Source organism: Petaurus breviceps, unplaced genomic scaffold (genome assembly GCF_028583685.1).
Source record: "Petaurus breviceps papuanus isolate PSGF00001 unplaced genomic scaffold, PetGlider_PUasm1.0 38, whole genome shotgun sequence".
NCBI lineage: Eukaryota > Metazoa > Chordata > Mammalia > Diprotodontia > Petauridae > Petaurus > Petaurus breviceps.
In genome coordinates, this window is record NW_027186304.1 from 10132435 (window position 1) to 10144692 (window position 12258).

At 38.2% G+C, this 12258-nt stretch overlaps 1 pseudogene; it reads right to left on the reverse strand.

Moving 5' to 3' along the window:
- Positions 1-7536: 7536 nt before the first annotated feature.
- On the reverse strand, positions 7537-9591 carry LOC138169993 (RNA-binding motif protein, X chromosome-like; annotated as a pseudogene).
- Between the last annotated feature and the right edge of the window lie 2667 nt (positions 9592-12258).

Below are 12258 nucleotides of genomic sequence, written 5' to 3' on the forward strand. Positions count from 1 at the left end.
CTGACACTGGAGCCGGTGCTCTTACTTGATGTGCCACCTGGCTGCCCCTCTTCAAAACAGTTTCAAGATTTATAAATAATCACTAAACTTTTATAAAGAAAATTAATTGAAAACTTTTAAATGATCTTAAGCAATTTGCATAATTTTCTGTACATGTTCTAATTTTAGATGAAAAGTAATATTAGATTGTACAATAAACTAACATGAAAGAGCTCATACCTTGTACTGATTACTTGCTCTGAGTATAGAAAGCTGTTATAGAGGGGAAAAGCAGGGATATGTGAAATTCAAAATGTGCCAGGAGAAAACATCCTTAGCTCTGTATGAAGTCACGTACATTTTCAGGTATGCCATCTCATGTAGCATCTGTTCCATTTCATAGATAGACTCAGGAATAGGTGGGAAACATTCCTTTTCAAAGGAATTTCATGGTTAAACTGAACCAGGAGGGATCCCATCTCAGATTGAAGCTAAGATTGTCCCTTTGGTCTTTGCCAAATGTAGGCTTCCACCTGTTGACAGTACAAGATCACATTCCTTCTCATTAGCTAGTAGAATTTTCTCTCAGACTGATTTAATGCAGACAACTATACCAAAATTCAGATTCAAAATAAAATTTAGTTATGGTCCCAAGTGATTTTTACCTTAAACAACAAGCCTCACCAATCACAGCTTAGAGCCAGTTATAATTATTTCTATTCTCATGGGACTGGAATAAGTAATAAAAATGAATAAGATCTTATAATCTAAGGAATTCCATTTTCCATCCTTCTAGAATATAAAGGCCAATTTACAGAAAATCTTTTTAATCTTTGCAATTTCTTAGCAAGTTAGCTTCATTTACTAAAACAAGTTCCTTTCTCAGGATTAATGACTTTTCCTGGACATAGTTACTAGGGGATTTAACAATTTTACAACATAAAGAAAATTTATATGAATTGTAAGCAGGGGAGACTACTCTGAATGGGCAGAACTATTCAGACAAGTTTTCATCCAGTTAGTTCCTTCCTTTCAACATACAGTAATCCATTAAAAATTATAGATTTTAACATTAAAATAATAGCCCCAAATAGCTTAGTTAATAGTTTTACAAGTTTTTTCTAACCAGCAGATATACATATTTAAAGTAACACTACTAGTATTACACAATTTTCTCCTCACTCAGGTTTTACAATATACAGTGTAGAAATACAAAAATAGTACAAACTTCAAGATGACATTAATTGCTTTTCCAAATTATGTATAAGAATGATTGATCTTACCAATTGAAGAGTCTAGTTGACTTCTGCCCTCATTTTCTCCTCTCTCATCTCCCCACTTTACAGATGAATTGAAACTCAGGGTTAAATTATTTATACTAGGTCACACAATCAGTCAGTGCAGAGTTTGTAACACACTGTTTCTCACTCACAAGCTTTTTTCTCACTTTTCTGATTTTTCTCTCTTTCATCTTTGTCTTAGCTGTACCTCTATGGTTTTTCTCTTTTTGCTCTATATTCTGGGGGGTTTTATCCTTGCTCCATTGTTTTGCAGTAATCCTTAGCAACCTTCTTTAGCTCCTTGGCACTGGAAAAAGCAAAGGGATAATTTGCAACAAGGGAGAGACCTCTTAGATGGGACTGAATTTGGGGCTTCATGGTACAGAGTGAATTCTATATTTCAGAGGAAAACCCTCCATTTTTCCAAATTCATGAAACTCAAAGCACATTATCAGCCAACTGGGAAGTGCCAGGAGAGGGTAGCCTGGAGCATTGAGGATAGGGTTTGGGGAATTTGAAGTAAAAAACTTCAGGCTCTGCTTACTTAGAGTGATGGACTTCAGGGTACCTGGGGATCTAAAACTATTGCTAGTGGGAGCTAAGCCAAGTACCCTTTTACTAAACTATTTAAGCTGTGGAAAGAATATAATTTTACTTTAGTAGTTCAAATGTATCTCAGGCTTAGTATATGGGGTAACGATTAATTTCTGTTTATACTTTTGTTTCACAAGCTTCTTTTCCCTTGTCTAACTCTTCCTATGCCATTCAGGAAAAAAAAAATCTATTCCTTGGATTTAACCTTTCAGGTAGGCAGATGACAAGCCTGTGTAGCTCTGATATAGCAACTGTTCCTTGCCCCCTTTTTCTATTTGGAGGAGGTTAACTCAAATTAACTTCACTGCAGCCCTAGTTCAGTTATAGTCAGGACAACAGGGAGAAAAAAATTCTTAATGGTTCAAACCTCTTACTGTCTCCTCAGCTCCGTCCAAGCTGGATGAGAGGGGAGGGCTCTGCAGCCCTAGCTAAGAAGAACTGGGACCACAGGGAATAGAATCTTATCAGTTGTAACTTGTTACTGCAGCACTGGTCTGATCAGAGTTGGATCACAGTGAGAAGGCACCGTAGCCCTTAGCCTTGTCTGAGGTAGGGCTACAGGGAGGAGAATTTTAGTGGATTTTTCTTTTTGACCTTTTGCTGAAGTAAACTTTTCTTAGGTTTTCATTCCTTTATAATTTCAGAACTACTTCAAGATTTTAAGAGCAACTGATTCTCATACAACCTAGATGATACAACTATTTACCAGTAACAATCATGGTCTTAATGTTGAACTTTAAAATGACAACAATTGAATAACCAATCTGGTGACCTTAAACTTCAGTTTTTTGTAGTGCCAAATAGTAACCAGAATGAATTCAATTACATGGATCTATGTTTCCAATGATGTTTCACAGTTCTCTTTCTATGACCCAGGAAAGGGTTAAGTTTTAGTCCTATTTCAAAGTACAGCTTGGAAACCTACTTCTCTTTGATCATTGAAGTGACCCCTTTTTCTCTTAGACAGATTTTAGGGGAGAAGTTTCCCATTCTATCTCTGGACATTTGTCTTTCTACTTCGAGAACTTTGGCTGGAGATAAAGGAGTAGAAGGAGAAATGATTTTCTGCCAACAGCCATTCCTTAAGAGATTATTCAACTTTCTAGTGCAGGTATACCATTTCTTACCACTTGGGTGCTTCTGGCTTCCTATTTTTGAATCTTACAGGGTGGCAGATTTAGAAATTTCTTTACACAATCCCACAGACAGGATATTAAAGTTACAGAGACCAAAAGAAATGCATGCGGAGACAAAGAGAAAGTTATAGACGGACAGAATATACACAAAACAACACAACACACAGAATATACTCCAGCAGCATTTTTTTGTCTCTGGTGGCCCCTTGCACTGAGATTTTTGGATTTTTAAAGTTCACTCCCTCCCTTTGGGGATCCCAGGTGGAGCAACTGAGTGCCCGGAGCAACTGTTGGCAGTTGTCCCAGGTAGGCTGGTCAGATACCAGGTGTGAAGGGGGAAGAGCTCTGATGGGGTGGTTGAGTCAGGGGTCGGGAAGCTGGCAGGAGCTTTTGATATATAGCATTGGCTCTCCAGGCTGAGACTCAGCACTTAGCAATTTATCTTCCAGACTCAGCCAGCAATGGAGACAAAAAAGTTAAAGTTGCAGAACAGTTAAGATTACAGCAATGCCAAGTGACAGACTCACAGGACCCATAAAGAAAGGGTTAAAGTTATAAAGAACACAGAGAATACATAAAGAAAAGGAACTCCTTTGGTGTCCCGATGTTGGAGGCCAGTAGGGGTGTTAACACCGCATCCAGCTTAGACTCCTACTCTACCTGAGGCTGAGGAACATCTCTTCTTGATCACCCCCTCGGCACTTTTACACATCATGAGCACTCACCTAAAAGAATACTCTTGGATCCAATTGAAAGAATTTGGGAAGGACTCGGTCTCCTTGTTCACTCGGGAAAGCAATACAAACCTGGGGCTAAGGAACATCTCTCGGTGGTCACCCCCTATTGTCGAATTGCTTTCCTGGCCCTCCAGGGAGCCTGGTCCTGCTGTCAATACAAAGCCAAAGGTTATCTTGGTGGGACCTCCAAGTGAAATGTACAAATAAAATGGACCTGACAGCAAAGCCAGTTATAATTTTATAGGAGTGTTTATTAACCATAGTGACTGCCCCCACCCCCCAATAGGGAAGATATCCGTGAGCCTTCTGCAAGATGCATTTTTATAGAACTAGGTGTTGCTAATTAAAAAAAAATGTGGTTCCAAGGGGGTGTGATGCTATTTCTAGTGAAGCCTTGATTACCTAGCAAAGCCCTGGATACAAACATAAACAGACCTGAATCTGGGCCATGTGTCTAGCAACACATATGAAAAGTTCCCTCACTATTATGGCCTATCAGATGGTTCTAGGGACCTTGGTAGGGGACCAGGGGACCATTCTGGCAGGTTTTAGGGGTCTTTGGTGTATAATTTCTGGTGGGCACTTAAATAAATAAATGAATGAATGAATGAATGAATGAAAAAATAAATAAATGGATAAATAAATAAATAAATTAGCTTCCACAATGATGCTAAACATGCACATTCTATTTCACCTTTTTAATAAATTAATTTATTTTTTCAACATTCACTTTCATCATTAAAAAAAATGTTATCCACCTTCTTCCCCTCCAATCTCCCCAAGATGGCATGAAAGCTGATATACAGCGGTGGCCAAGTGGCTCATTTAGTAAGAGCATTGGCCACAGTGTTGGGATGACCTGGGGATCGAATAAGGGCTCAGATACTTAGCACAACACCCAGAAATAACTGGCCATGTAACCTTAAGCAAGTTATTTAATCCCAATTGCTTAAAAAAAGCTGATATACACCCTGCATATATATTTTTTACTAAACATATTTACTTATTAGTCATGTTGTACAGAATAATAAGAATGAATGGAAGGAGCTATAAGAAAGAAAAATAAAATAACCAAGAAGAGGAGCAAACAGTATTCTTTGATCTGCATTCATACTCCATAGATTATTTTTCTGGATGTGGATGGCATTTTTCATTATGAGTCTTTTGGAATTGTTTTTGATTCTTGCATTGCTAAGAAGGGTTAAGCCTATCAATGTCATACATTGTACAATTTGTAGTGGGTGCAATGCTTTTCTCTTCTGCTCACTTCACTAAGCATCAGTCCATACAAGTCATTCCAGGTTTTTCTTTTTTTCATCAAGAATGCTTTAAAATCCTCTATTTCATTGAATGACCTTATTTTTCACAGAAGAATTATACTCAGTTTTGCTGTGTAGGTGATTCTTGGTTTTAGTTCTAGCTCCTTTGAACTCTAGAATATCTCATTCCAAGTACTTCGATCCCTTAAGGTAAAAGCTGCTAGGTCTTTTGTTATCCTGATTGTGTGTCCACAATACTCAAATTGTTTCTTCCTGACTGCTTGCAGCATTTAGTTCTTGAGCAGAGAATTCTGGAATTTGGCTGCGGTATTCCAAGGAGTTTCCTATTGGGGATCTTTTTAAAGAGGTGATCAGTGAATTTTTTCAATTTCTATTTTGCCCTCTGGTTCTAGAATATCATGGCAATTTTGGTTGATAATTTCTTGCAAGATGGTGTCTAGGCTCTTTCTTAGATCACGGCTTTGAGGTAGTCCAATAATTTTTAAATTATCTCACCTCAAATCCTGCCTCAGACACTTAATACGAAAACTCTCCATGTGGCCTTGGGCAAGTCGCTTAACCCGAATTGTCCTCTAAAAAGAAAAAAAAATTAAAAAGTTAAAAAAATAAATTATATCTCCTGGATCTATTTTCTAGGTCAGGGTTTTTCCAGTGAGATATTTCACATTGCCTTCTATTTTTTCATTTGTTTGGATCTCTTTAATATTATCTTGATTTCTCATAATTTCTCCAATCTTGTTTTGAAGGAGTTATTCTCTTCAGTGAGTTTTTGAAATTCCTTTTCCATCTGGCAAAAATGGCTTTTTAAAGCATTCTTCTCCTCACTGGCTTTTCGAGTTTCTTTTGCCATTTGAGTTAATCTATTTTTTAAGGTGTTATTTTCTTCAGTGTATTTTTTGAGTGTCCTTTATGAGTCTGTTGACTTGCTTTTTATGATTTTCTTACATCATTATTATTTCTCTTCCCAATTTTTCATCCATTTCTCTTATTTTATTTTCAAAATCCTTCTTGAGCTCCTCCATGGCCTGTAAGCATTTCATATTTTTGTTGGACGCATTTGATGTAATAGTTCTCACTTCTCTGTCTTCTTCCTGCCTTATGCCTTAATTCTTTTTTTTCCCCCAAAGAGGAAACTTTGGTTTGATTATATGTCCTGGGCTTGCTCATCTTGCCAGTAAATTATTTGACTTTTGAGTGCTTTGCCACAGTAGAACTTTGTTTTCAGAACGGAGAAAGCTTCTTCCCAAATTGCTGGAGTTTTTTGCAGCTGCTGGAGCTGATCTCTATACTAACATCACAAGCTCTGGCTCACTGGTCACACACCCCAGGACTACCACCCAAGACCATGATGCAGATCCAAGCAGGTTAAAACTAGAGAAATTACCCTCTGAATGATTTCTTGGTCCCTCTGCAATCTTCCTGCCAGGATCTCCTGAGACAGCCAGGAAATGGTAGCTGCACACCCACCATGCCGCTGCTGCTTCTTGCCTGCCAGACTGTGTCCATGGTACCCCTGTTACCACAAAGTTCCACACAGACCCTTTACTTTCTTTTTGGCATTTATGGGTTGATAATTCTTGAAACTGTCACAGCTGCTGGTGAGTCTCTCTCCTGAAGTCTGCTCTGGGCCTGCCACTTATCGGGGCTGCCCTTGGGCCAGGAAATAGGCACTCATGTGTGGCTGTGCTCAGCTCCCAGCCTGGTTTGATATATCCTTCCTGTTGGTGTTCCTGGCTTCTTTCAGGGGGAGCTTTGTTTCTCTTAGTCTCTTTGTGGGTTTGCTAGCCCTAAAGTTTGTTTAAAGTCATTTTAATTAACATTTATTGAAAGTGATTGGAGGGGAGCCCACACCAAGTTTGTGCTTCTACTTTTCCATCTGGACTCCACCCCCTGAAATGACTCTTAGTAGATGTTTATATCATCACCCTTTTTCCCCATTAAATGAATTACACTTTATTTTTTAAAAGCTTTTTACAATCATTCACTTGCATATATGTATTTTGGGTGCAGGTAGGTGGCTCAATGTATATAGTGCTTTGCTGAAATCAGGAAGACTCATCTTGCTGAATTTAAATCTGGCTTTAGACACTTACTAACTGTTTGACCCTATGCATGCTAATTATCCCTGTTTACCTCAGTTCTTCATCTGTAAAATGACTTGGAAAAAAATGGCAAATGACTCCAATATCTTTGCCAAGAAAGGCCCAAATGAGTTTGTCCTAACTGAAAAAAAAATTAACAAAAAATCAATATTTTTGTGTTTTCCTTTTCTTCTCTTCTAGTACTCCAAATTTTCTACTCAGCTACAGTCTTTCCATAAGAAATGCTTTTTTCCAGTTTTTTTTATTTCATGCACCAATTTTTTTTGACATGCTCTTTCTTTATTTTGTTGATTTAAGAATTTACAGAAATAAAATGTCCCCTAAGTATTGTTTTGACTGCACCCCATAAATTTTGGTATTTTGCTTCATTGTGGTCATTCTCTTTAATGAAATTATGGATTGTTTCTTTGATTTGTTCTTTGACCCACTTATTCTTTATTTTTGGAACTTGTCAAACCTTTTATTTAGAATTCTGTAGTTGTTTAATACATGTAAATGCTTTTTATTTATTGGGGGAGATGGTCTTGCAGATTCACAAGAAAATGGTGGAAAGGCAAAGTATAGCCATGACTATCCATTTGTGTTTTCAAGTTTACTGAATGATTTTTTTTACTGATTTTTTCCCTCACTAAGCATCTAATATAGTGGGAGATCTTGCATAGATTTCAGTTTCAAAAAGGACAACCTGAAATCCTACAGAGAACCATGATCCCCAAGCCCCCTCCAAAACAGCTATTTGGTTGAGAATGATAGGTCTGAAAAAGTAGAAGGATCCATTTCCATTTTAGATGGTTGGATGTTTGTGCAAGGTCTTAAGAACTGCTTCTCTCAATTGTCAGGAAATCAGATGGGAAGCTTTTCACGGAAAACTTACTTTGGAACTTACAATCCTGGTACACAGAGCTCAAATTTCACACACTTAACATCTGTTTTTTGGAAAGAAAGAAACAAATCTGAAAAGAAATTAAACATTGCTTTAACTTGTTCTTCACAAAAGCATAAAAATCATGGAGGGGAACTATACAGGCAATAAAAAAAGGAAAAACAACTTTGTTTCTTTTTTACTAGTCCTCTGGTAGTAAAGATAGAACAAGCTCCATTTGATTTGCTTTTTTTTTTTTTTGAAAGGGGGTTTTGGTCCAAAAACTTAAGGTTTTCATTTTAATATCTGCTTCTACCTCCTCCTCTATCAGATCGACTTCCTCCACAGCCACCTCTGGGTGCTCCATGGCTTGAGCTGCTGTATGAATGACATGGAGGAGGTTACCCCCTATCCATAGAAGGGGGAAGCCCTCTATCTTGTTGACCAACACGATCTCCTCCACCACTTGAGTAGATATTCCTCTGGAATAACTTTCTCTGCTTCAACCACATCCATCTCTGCTGTAATCATCATAGCAACTGCTTCCACCATAAGATGGCAGGGGCCTCAAGCAGGTGGAGCACCATGTGAGTTACCATAACTCTCATATGAATCTCTGTAGGAACCTCCCCTGGGGTGATCAGAATATTCTCTATCACGACTACCATAACCATCACGATCACTGTAGCCTCTAGATTGATATTCATCATGTGAACTGGAATGACCATAATCACGATATGCATAATCTCTAGGAGGTGGAGCATAATCTCTATTGTCACGAGAACTTTGATAATCTCTGCTTGAATAGTTGTCTTTAGTATTATATCCATCATCTCTTGGTGACATATAAACATCTCTTCTGGATGGCATGGGGTCTCTTCCAGGTGGACCTCCATAGTTGTCTCTACCACGTGATACTGGAGCTCTTTCTCCCATTCCACTACTGCTGCGCAGTGGCCCTGAAGGTGCAGATCATTTAGGTGGAGGACACCCACCACTACGTGTTGGTGGGCCTCTTTTTACTGGAAGATGTCCCTTGGAAGACCTCATGTTGAAGTTAAGAGAATATCCGCTATTGTCCATGTGTCCTGCACGTGATGGTGGTCCCCTTGTTCCTCCACCACTTCCTCCTCTAAGAGGTCTTGGAGGGCATCTGCTTCTTGGTGGAGGGGGTGGCCAATGCCTACCACCACTCTGGAATCTTGGTTTGGTGGCTTGTTCAACTTTAATTGATTTTCGATCTAGGAGCTTCCCATTCATGTCTCTGGCAGCATCCTTTGCATCTGCCGTACTTTCAAAAGTGATAAAAGCAAACCCCCTGGATTTGCTGGTTTCCCAGTCTTTCATCAGGAGTACTTCCACTATTCGCCCATATTTCCCAAATACAGCTTCAAGAGCTTCCTCATTTGTCTCTGTACTGAATCCACCTACAAACAGTTTCCCTGGACGATCTGCTTCAACCATTCTGACTTTGTTATATTCAATTAGGTAGGAGGGGCTAGTGAGGGCGCTAGGCTCTCCAGCTACTTTTGGCTTCACCTACTTCGGCTTCCCTCCGCCGCCACCACGTGCTCTAAACTCAGCTTTGTATGCATGCGTTCTAGCCCCCCTCGATCTCCAAGGCCCCTGAGCTGCCTAGGAGATGAGAACAGGACAGACGCAACTCCACAATGAGGACCCACTTATTCTTTAAGATTTCATTGTTTAGTTTCCAATTATTTGTTAATCTATCTTTCCACTGCCCTTTATTTAATGTAATTTTTATTCCATTATGATTTGAAAAGAATACATTTAATATCTCTGCCTTTCTACACTTGATTGTGAGGTTTTTATGCCCTAATACATGGCAATTTTGTTGTTGTTGTTGTTTTTTAGGTGCCATGTACTCCTGATAAAAAGTTATATTCCTCTTGGTTATCATTCAGATTTCTCCAAAGATCTTTCATATTTAACTTTTCTAATATGCTATTCAACTTCTTTTTTTCTTTCTAGTTTATGTTTTGGTTGAATTTATCAAGTTCTGAGAGTGGGAAGTTCAGGTTCCCCACTAGTACAGTTTTGTATTTCTTCCTATAACTAACAACTTCTCCTTTAAGGATTTGGATGCTATACTACTTAGTGCATATATGTTTAGTATTAATATTATTTCATTGTATATTAAAAAATTTCTCATACTATACTTTCCTTCCTTATCTCTTTTAATTATGGGTATTTTTGCTTTTGCTTTGTCTTAGATCAGGATTGCTACTTCAGCATTTTTACTTCAGCTTAAGCATAGTAGATTTTACTCCTGCCCCTTACCTTTACTCTGTGTGTGTCTCTCTGCTTCAAGTGTGCTTCTTGTAAGCAACATAATATAAGATTCAGGTTTTTGATTCACTCTGCTATTTGCTTCCATTTTGTGGGAGAGTTCACCCCATTTACAGTCACAGTTATGATTAAAGTGTATTTCTTTTAATCCTACATTTTATCCTTTTTCTTCTCTCTCTCCTTTTACCCCTTCCCTCCTCTTCATTGTTTTGCTTTTGTATACTTCTTTTCCTTGTCTACTTTCTCTTCTCCCTGCCCTCTCTTTTGTCAGTCCCCCACACCTTTACTTAATCTCCTCCCATCCTATTTGGGCAAGATAGATTTCTACATTCAACTGATTGTTTATATTATTCCCCGTTTAAGCCAATGCTGATGAGAGTAAGTTCCAATCAATACATATTGCCTACCATGCTATCTTTATTTCCATTATAATAGGTTTTTTCTACGTCTTCATGTGAAATGATCTACCCCATTCTACCTGCCCTTCTTTCTGCACCCTGTGCACTCCTCTTACTCATCCTTTATTTTTTTGTAATTTCCTGACATTCACCTGTTCACCTTATACCCATACCTTCTGTTTATGTATATTCTTCCTAACTGCACTATCAGTGGTAGAAATTTTAAGAATTGCAAATATTGTCTTTCCATGTAGAGAGGTAAAAAGTTTGGCTCCATTGAATTCATTATTTTGTTTTTCCCTTTTCCTTTTACAGACTTCTCTTTGACATTGATATTAGAGATACATTATTTTTTGTCCAGTTATTAGCTTCTCCTCCGTTTCTTCTCAGTGTTAGGCCCTAGACATGATGTGTCTCTTCCTCCTTCCCCCTGACCCTCAGCCTGGGGAGGGAGAAGATAGAGAAACCGAGGTGTGAGCAGGTGGCTGTGGTGGCTTTAGGGCCTCAGTGGCTACTTCGGTTCCTTTAAGGGCTATCCCCGCCTTTCCCATGACCGAGCTGACTTTACTTCACTCAGGTCCTCTTTTTATTATGGCTTTCAGATAGTTCAATGATTCTGACATTGTCTCTCATGGAAATATTTTTCAACATTTTTTTTCAATGCAATACTTAGCCTATTCTCTTTTTTTTCCTTATTTAGATTTTTTTTTAATTGATTCTAGATGTCTCATAGATTCTTTGGCTTTCACTTATTCAATTTTAACTTTTGAGGAGTTATATTCCTCTGTTAGCTTTTATACATCCTTTTCCAGTTGGCCAATTTTACTTTTTAAGCAGCGTTTTTTTCCAAGCTGTTTGCTCTTCCCATAATTCTCTTGTCTCACTCTCATTTATTTTTCCTGTACTTCTTGTACCTCTCTTATAAGATTTTAAAGCTCCTTTTTGAATTTTCCACAGATTCTTTCTGAGTTTGAACTTGTTTCCCATTTTTTCCCCTTTGGGACTTTGTTCTTAGGTGTTTTAATATTGTTTTTCTTCTCTGAGTTTGTGTCTTGATCTTTCCTGTCACCATTATAACTTTCTATGGTCAGATATTTTTTTTCTGTCCTTTTTTGCTCATCTTTTTAACTTTTCTCATTTCTTTTCAATTTTAAATTTAAATAATTCCAGGGCTGAAGTGACATTTTCTAAGGCTTCTTGTGCCAGGGTGTAACAGCAAGCCCCCTAGCATACCCAGGAAGGCTACAATCAAAGGTTCATTGATCTGTTTTTTTCTAAAGGAAAGCAACTCAAAAAGGGGTTGACAATCTTACTTTAATCAAACACACACAAATATAATTTACTTAGTATGGGGGAAAAGTTAGCACCTTCAATTTCAGGAAATACAAATTACAAGCAGACAAAAATACAGACAGCAAAAATAACAAAATTCAACACACCAACAGACTGGATTTCTATCTGTCTGACCATTACATACATATATAGTTAGTTACCAGAGAGAGAACCACCAACATCTGCGTTTTCCAAGACAGGGTGGTGTGTGTGTGGGGGGGGAGGGGCGTAAATCTACCCAGAGTCTC